At 39.7% G+C, this 8,988-nt stretch overlaps 1 long non-coding RNA gene across 1 annotated transcript; it reads right to left on the bottom strand.

Annotated features, from left to right (window-relative positions):
• Positions 1-7,473: 7,473 nt before the first annotated feature.
• On the bottom strand, positions 7,474-8,845 carry LOC119883396. The gene is made up of 2 exons (XR_005440634.1): positions 8,709-8,845; positions 7,474-8,625 (listed from the first exon to the last, which is right to left on the bottom strand). It is a non-coding gene; the product is annotated as an uncharacterized LOC119883396 (long non-coding RNA).
• Positions 8,846-8,988: the final 143 nt, after the last annotated feature.

The following is an 8,988-nucleotide window of genomic DNA, read 5'->3' as shown; positions in this document are numbered from 1 at the left end:
CAGAGATATTGTGTTAATGTTGTGTTAAAGTCTCATTTGAAGCTAATTAAATAACCAGAGTAGTAGGTTGGATTTGGGTAATTGTTTTTTGACATTGCTATTTGTGAAATCTAGCTCAGTTGGCTTTGTTGTTAGCATACGTGAAAGCCCCTTTGTTTGCAGATGTTGCCATAACCACACATTTGAGATGATATTGGAGTAAACTGTAACTGTTTCCTGCATACGGATGTTTCCGGCTACACCGACCCACCAATATAAATTCCAATTATGTGATTCAAATAAAAAAATATTACAATTATCCAAGTTGCACAACTCAATTCAAGCATAAATTATTCATATTAATTTTGACTGTTGTTTCATTTCTGAGAATTTCTCTGCATTCTTCTCACTAGTTTAAAGTTGGAACGGCTGAGTTGATCACTTTAGTCAGCGTCTATGTAAACAGTTTAGATGGAATCTCTAATCAGAATGATTTCAATCGGGTTGAAGAACATTGTCCATGTAACCACAGCTAATGGTAGGTTAACTCTGAATAAATGTATTAAACTTATTCTTCCATTAGCAGTCAACTAACATAACTGTTAGCAAGATCAGAAAGGCCCTTTTCAAAAACTTTTTTATTGAACAAAAAGGTTTACAATGGTGAAAAAAATACCAGAGGGAAACAGAACAGTAGAAAGAAAATATAGAAGAATAAGAATCTCCTGGAGCTATTAGTTGTTAGCCCAACCAGCTAGTAAGTTTGTGCCAGTATTACTTTGTGGTGTGACCAGCCCTTAGAGCAGCATATTGGTAACAACTGAACCTACAATGCAAAACCTTCTACGCTATGCCCTGCCAACCAAACCTACAAGAAGGAGCCAGTTGCCCTGCAGAACTTTAGACCAAGTAGCGCTCACTCTCCACGGCAAGAGCCTCACCAAGACCCCTGTTCCTCTGGCTGCAAATTGGCTCGTCGAGACACCTCTCCAGTGCTTCGCTGGCAAGGTCACAGCGCCCCAAGCTTCAGAAGCAACTGCGACAACCTCTAATCGCGTGATGACAGGATAGTAGGCTACACCACTGCCCCCCCTCAAATGTTATTACCTACTGTGTCATCATGCCTCTTTGCCACTAGTCAATATGACCGCCATGGCATTGAACATAACGAGCACAAACCTCCGTGTGTAGCCGGGATGTGTTAACACACAGATTTTGTACTGTACACTGTTCATGATAAAAAAAAATTGTTTCTTAGCCATTGTGTTTGCAAAATGTCTTAAACGCTAGATGAAGATATTGATCTTGACTGAGAGCATGTGCAAAGACGGGGTTGTGCTGCCTGTGCACAAGCTGTGATTGGCACTGAGACTTCTCCTGGCTCTGATTGGTTGTTTTCTTCAGGGAGCAGAGGGTTGTTGCAAATTGCAAGTCCCTCCCTTCTGCTTCTGCCCCATGACTTTCAAAATTAGCTTTTAAATTGACAAACATCATATGTGTAATTTAGGGCACAATTTAAATGGGATTAAAAATGTATTGTCTACCATACATTTTGTTTAAGAAATAAAGTCCCATCGAGATCCACTGGAAGGGTATGTACTTAACATGGCTTCTGTCAAAAATATTTTCTGCGGAGTGGAAAGCCGCTTGAGCTCAATTAGATGGCTGCTGTCAGCTCCGGGAGCCAAGCCGCAGCCATAACGCGCAGCAGCCAGACTCAGTGGACTTTTCCGGGTAGGATCTCTATGGCATTAGGAGCAATAGGAGGAGCCTGATGAGCAAATATGAAAAAAAATATATACATTTTTAAAAGCAGTCTGCTTCAGCTGTAAATGTGAATTCACAACTGACACAAAATCAAGGGTGCACTTGGACGCAGTTGCCAATTGAAGTGTCTTTTGACAGTGAAAACATATTAGCAAATTGTTACAACCTTTAACAGTATAAAATTCCAATAAAATACCTGAAAATAAGAAATAATCACAAGAGTGATAGGGTGGTGTTTCCTCACTGAGAAAGTACTGTGATTTCCCACAGGTAGGGTATGTAATGCCAGCCTGAACTGGCCATCGGGAGTATGGGGGAGAATTCCCAGAGCTTTTTGCCCTAGAGAGTTAAAAATGCAACATGAAATGTGTAAAATAAAGAGAAAATAATACAGGGCAGCTACAGTCTCTCAGAACTGTAGACCGTCAGTCCCCCACCCCTACCTCTTTTTGGTATGATGGTATGATCTCGGCCTGTCATCATCACAGATGGATTGTTCGCACACACTTACACAATCAGTTCGTGGAGTGGCTGTGCAGTATGGAGGAAAATCGGACAGCACAGGCGAAAGAGAGAAAGAGAAAAGCTATAGCAGGGGAGTCTATTAAAAATGGAAAACCTGGGAGGAAGTGTCATGGTGTTTAAAAAAACAAAAAAACATTAGCATGTGCCCAAGATGATTTTATGTACTAAAAAACGTAATCATGCTATGTAGGAAAGCAGGAGATGCGTGAATGCATGGAAATAATCTGGATAATAAAGACTTGGGTACTCGTTTCTGTCAGGTATCTGTTTACTCAGCTACCAGAGCTTCATAATGACAGTCAAAGCTTTGAGGGAATGCCAGATGCAAAACACACAAAAGTGCACCAAAAGATGATTAGTCCTGTTGCCTTAATTATGGAAGTGCAATTCACTCTAGAAACTGAAGACACTTGGCTGTTTTTAACTAACTATGTTTCTTTTTAAACTAAAAGTAAAAGATCATATTACAGGCATAAACAGCAAACAAACATATTTAGCTAGCAGATCACTGGACAGCTTTGATGAAATAATAAAGAATAATAAAAAAAACAATGGGAGTAAAGACTTTTAGACATTATTTTAAACATATTAGGAATTTTAAAAACTAGTCAGCTCTTATGAATCATTAGTCATGGATGTATGATCTTTTTTTTACCTTATTACAGACCATTCATTTACGTTACATTTATGTTTTTAACTTTGAATAGGCCTTATGTGTATATAGCCAATGTATTTTAACTTGTCACACTACCTCCTATTGTCAATAAAATCTGATCAAAGCACCCCCACCTTCCATCTCCACTGACACAAAATACTGGGTCGTGTGCTATAGAGGAACAGCACACACTGCCGCCTCCAGACAACCAGTCCTTGAGGATAAGCCGACAGATGTACCAAAAGACTGACAAAAAGGGTAGTGCCAGGATAAACTCCACCCGCTTTGGGACAACAGAAGGAGGACAGGATTGTCAAGTCACACTCCATGTGTAGAGCGGGATATTCGTCTTATATGGCTTAGCGATACAAACAACCTGGAGATCTGCACATGGAGCCAGAACAAATGAGTAGGCCTACATCCAAACACACAGTATGATGTATTTTACATAATGCTTGTGCAGGTCATTCAGAAAGGTAATACGTTCCATGGTTAGGAAAACAACTCTCTGACCTCCAACCCATATTCTGATGTGTCAGGGGCTCAGATTATATCATCTGCCTGTGTGACTGCCATCGGACAGATTTTGCTTAAATCATATCTTATTTCGTGTTTCTATCAGAGCCGCAGACTTAACGCATGTCCCTGAATCAGACTAGTAAGACTTGATGAAACGCTTTATGTATTAAATCCACAGGCCTATAACTGTGTGGTTGAATAAAGAAAATCAATAAACAGAATAAAACAAGCATTTATAGCACATATCTATTGACTGTTAGTTATGGATAATCATAAAATAGTTTTTAAAATATTACATTTTCATCTCTGCATTGTAGCAATAATGAATAAAAAGAGTAAGAGTGTGTAATTCACTCGCAGAGCAGTGATCAATCAAAGACAGAACACATCATAGACCAGACAGCCATGTAACACACAGTGTGCGTGTTTGTATATCCTACTAGACCATGCATCCATAGCCTACATAATACTAGCCATGTTTAGCCAATGCTGGCTCTGCTCATAGGTTCATTTTGTCTAACTGGCCACACCACTGCACACATACAGTATGTGATGCTGGTTCTTGGGAACAGTTGACAGTAGAAACAAATAGTGTGCATTTACTTAGTCATTGTGAAATCATCACTAAAGCAGCGTACTTGTACATAATATCTGCCACCTTTTGGTTAGCTATGGGCCACTTGAGAAAAGTAGGCACATATTTACATGGCCCTGCTGGAGAGATGTAGGTATGAGATTGCTATTTGAGTAACAAGTTTATCAGGTGCAAATGTACTGCATGTACAATTGTGTTTTATCACCACCTAAATTTACAGCACCAGGTTTTTTAAAACACTATCAGAACAGTTTTGAGAGGAAACTGTTGAAATCCTCTTTATCCAGTGCCATGACATTGTAGTGACCTTTTCACTTGCAGTTTTCCTTGGAGGGCTGGAAACGTGACTTGCTCTGACAAACTTGTGACTCAACTTAGACTCCTAAAACCTGATATTTACACTGAAAGCATAAAGTTGTGCCATTTTTGATGGGTTCAGAGCAAAAAGAAATACTGAGCTAACATAAAATATTCTTTTGGCTACCCACGAGGAAACAATAATGGTGTGTTAGTCTTTAATACAGCTGAGTTGGCTGACCTTTTGGGCTGTGCAACAGATACATGGAACCACTTAGCATAAAGTGTTATGAATTAATCTGTTTCTATTTATTTTATTCAGTTTTTTCCCCCAGTATGTTGCTATTTTTGACAGTTGTCCTCTGCAGTTACAGAAGAAAGCTGTGCATTACACACTGCTTTTTTTCCATCCCAAAGCCTCTCTGTGGGGAGGACTAGATGAAAATCACACAGAAAAACCGACGTCACATGTAGGCAGCGCCCACATGAGAGTCAGGAAAAGGGGCTTTATGGAGGAAAAAGCAGAACTAGCAAAACTCAAAGTGAAGAAAAGCGGCTTATCTTTTTTTTTTTTTTTTACTCCCTGACTCTTCTTATTTTTTATTCCTTCTCCCGGTTCCCATGGTAGTGCTGTGCATGAGCACCTGACTCACGGTAGCTCTCTGGGCTGTGGGGGAGTTATCAGTGAGCCATGCCAGATGCCCTCTCTCTAGGTAGCTGGCTACATGCAGTACTGTACTTCTTCTGCCTCTTCCCACACAAACTGTCCACTGGGTTTCTTACACAGACACACCGTAGAGCCACAGTGTGTGTGTCTTATTTTTTTAACTGCAGGAGGCCTCAGGTGTCTTCACTAGATCGCAGTGTACCTGACATCATCAGGTCAATGACTCGAGGTTGAAAGAAAATAAAATAATGTGTTCCAGCTCCTGATCCCACTCACCTGCATAAGAGATGTGGGTTGTTTTTTCCCCACTTTTCATGTATTCACATTTTTTAACCTGTTGTAAAAATGAATGAAATTCAAATGCATATTAGACATACTATTAATGCGCAGACTCTGCAACATCAGAGGGTAATGAAGTAAAACAACTGCTTTAAAGTAAGATGTTGCACTGGCAGGCTAAAGCACTGTGCAGAGAGCAGATGGTGTAATGAGATATACTGTAATAACGATCACACGGTCAGAGCTTCTGCCTGCATGAGACTCCACTTACACAGTGGCACAGAAATCATCATGGTTGATGTATTTTCTTTGAAATTGCTGCATTGTAAAATTACAACCAAAGCATCCAGGGTCATAGTGTACTGGGGTTCTGCCTGAAAGTTCAAAGCTATGCATTTAAAATGAAGCTTATTGGAATCTTGTATTGTCCGCTGCCATGGGCTTATTTGGTACACCGTAACATGCATAAATGGGCTTGCAGGGCTCAGTTGTTGCACCACAGTGTGATCAGTGCCAGTGTTAAGAGTTTAATTCACACAGAAGCTACCCAAGCTAAAAATATATACACTCACTGTACCGTCAGATGATTTGGTACAGCACTGTACATAATGTTCGTTCTGTAGCATTAAGAAGCACTCTCTGGTCTTGGGGTTCAAAGGTGTGCTTACAGTACAATAGATTCTCCTGAAAAGTCTGACCTGATTTTTAGTTGTCATATAAACAGCCCGCAGAAATCACACAAATCCTGTTCAATTACGTAAGTCCCTGTTGTGTAAGGGAGGTGAACAAAGCCCATCAAGCGTGACGTGAGGATGCTCTTTCTTCAACACTTCCCCTGTGTTGTTGGGTAAACAAATGCATATAAACAGTCTATCTAACTGCATCTATAATGACATATTTTGAAGAGACAAAACAGGTAAGATGTTTAGGTGTGTGTACATCTGAGTAATGGAACATAATGGAACAACGTGGACTGTCTGTCTATGTGTGGCCCTGCGATGGACTGGCGACCTGTCCAGGGTGTACCCCGCCTTGCACCCGATGTCAGCTGGGATTGGCTCCAGCCCCCTGCGACCCTGTACGCAGGATAAGCGGGCGGATGGATGGATGGATGGAACAACGTGGACCATGTGCTTGTGGGCCTTTTTAAACACGAGGAGGGTGTGAAAAAGGATGGCCTTACAGTGTGAGCCACTCCACACATAATGGATGGCATTTAGAACTAAAATGATGAGCTTTAAATTTGCTGAAAAGGATGTTTTGTTTTCTGTCAGATTGGATATCAGTGGCAAAAAAAAATCAGTTAGCACCAACAATTGACAATTCTAGTGAACTAAATATGAGTGTAGGCGTATGATTGTGGTCTCACCCTGCAAACAGGATTGCCCTCTGTATCAGCAATATGCAGGCAAAACACAGATTTAAGCAGAATAGAACACACAGCTGAGCTAATGTACAATAGCAGAGTGTGCAGGGAAGTAAAAACATCCCTTCATAGCTGTGCCATAAGGTCTCCTAGTATACCCGCAGACGCCAGCGCAGTACATCTGTACAGAGGTAGCTTTCTTAATCTAACCTTGAGGAGAAGGTCTACATCACTATTCAAAAGACAAAGCACTGCACACAAGTATGCATCACTTGAAATGTTACCTTAATAAAAGAACATTCACAGCACAATACTGGAATGTGGCATAGATGGAAGATATTATTATTAGTAGCAATAGCCTACTATTAATTGTTGTAGTAGTATTATAACATTTACTGTAGGGATGTACATGTGATTTAAGTACAACAAATGTCTGATCTCAGTTGATGAACTGGACCCTGTCATAGCTGATGTGCCAACACATGAATAAGCCTAGTTTATTAATGCCAAAGGCACAACTCCATTCATGTCAACACTAACAGAGGGCCATGCATACAGAGAGTATAAGCCACATCTGTCACCAGCAGCAAAGGTATGTTAGTCAATCTCAATTATTAGCATTGTGTAATTTTCTGGTCTTCCAGATGTTCATACTGTACATGAGTTCCCTAACACGTGCTAGTGCAGTTACGATTACCCCAGGCACTTGAAGATGGGCTGCTGCATGAATGCAGCATGTGCAGTGCAGTTGCATACTTAATATATACTATGAGGCTCCATCTAGTGGTGGATAGAGATAAAATGAATGCCAAAAAACAGCTCAATGCAGGTTCACTCAGGTCATATAGTGATTTCCATACAGTAGATACATGAGCCTGTTTGATAATGCATGTGAACATAATGTTAAATGAGAATCAAATAAAATTCCTCTTAATTAAAAATGTATTTCATTCTGTACAATAAAAATGTCCAGCAGCACCAATACCACAAAAAAGATTAAATAAATTAAAAAACAACTGATGTGAGATTGAATAAAATACAAGTAGTACTTATAGTCCAAGAAATCTAAAAGTAAAGTGAAATTCATCCAGCTAACTGCGTTGATCAGGTATGGAATTAATTCATGTTCCTTTGATCACAAAATTACACTGAAGTTCACAAAAATACCCATTGATTCCAACAAACCTCTACAACGTAAAGAGATTTTTAGTTCAGTAATAATATTCACACTTGTAAAGCATAAAAATGAATCTCAAAATTTGATGAGTGTTTACAGAAGGAAATTATCAAGGCTGATCAATTAGTTTTACAGCTCAATGATATGCATGTAATCTCTGGACAAAAACAAAAGTGAGCTATAGATCTGAAATGCTTGATTCCTATGGTGTGACAGTTGTAAGCCCACACTATCAGATGGCCCTAAAAGCAACATCAACACATTGGCATTATCAAAAATCGGATGAAATTTGTTCGCTGGATTATCACAAACAGACAACTCGGTCGCCACATGAGTAACAGAACTAAATTTGAAAGTCATGATTCAAAACCCATAAAAGTTACACACCTTTAAACATTATGAAAAATGCTGAGCAACATTGTTCAAGTTTACTACATGACAAATAGAACATAGGCTGTTTTTAAAAAGCTGTTAAATCACTTTTATGTCTGTCACTTTAACAAAATTCAAGGTGCCAGGGAGATCCACATTCTTCAGAGCATCCATGTCACCAAATGATGACTTAATGCACCAGCGACATGTCTTGTATCCTGTGTGTCACTGCAGAAGGCACATTAAGATCTGATCTGGATCGGATGATCCAGACCAAATTCAAATAAGATTTGGCGTACAATCATTTACTGGATTAATTGAACTGGAAATGTGCGCATCATAAATGTGGATGCAGGTACAAAATGGCTCCTGAATCCTCCAGTCTTCTTAAGGCTTCGGCTTCATGTTTGATGTCATGGTAGGAATTCTGCAACAGAGAGAAAGACGAGCATCAGTATTAAGAGTATTCTAAACAGATTCCATTTGAAGTACTGTACATAACTGACCCACCTTCATAGATTTTATTGTGTCATAGCCGTAGTAATGGATAGGTTGCTTTTGGCTGTTTGAGGTGGGGTATCCAAAACCAGCAATATGGACCACATCACAGTAGTTGAGAGCAACAAACCACAGCGAGGATGCCCGTGGTAGGATGCACTGGCTTCAATGACAACAAAAACTTAATGACAGCTCACTGCAATAATCATGTCTCCTGACAAAATTTAAAGCCTATGTAGGATGTAACTTTCACACAATATGTGACACATAGTGGTAGCACCAAAATTTTTTT

Source organism: Micropterus salmoides, unplaced genomic scaffold, assembly GCF_014851395.1.
Source record: "Micropterus salmoides isolate LMB-PRFRI ecotype aquatic unplaced genomic scaffold, ASM1485139v1 Ms_hic_scaffold_3, whole genome shotgun sequence".
In the NCBI taxonomy this organism is placed as follows: domain Eukaryota; kingdom Metazoa; phylum Chordata; class Actinopteri; order Centrarchiformes; family Centrarchidae; genus Micropterus; species Micropterus salmoides.
Note: the sequence above shows the minus strand (reverse complement) of the source record. Positions and strands in the feature narration are given on the sequence as shown.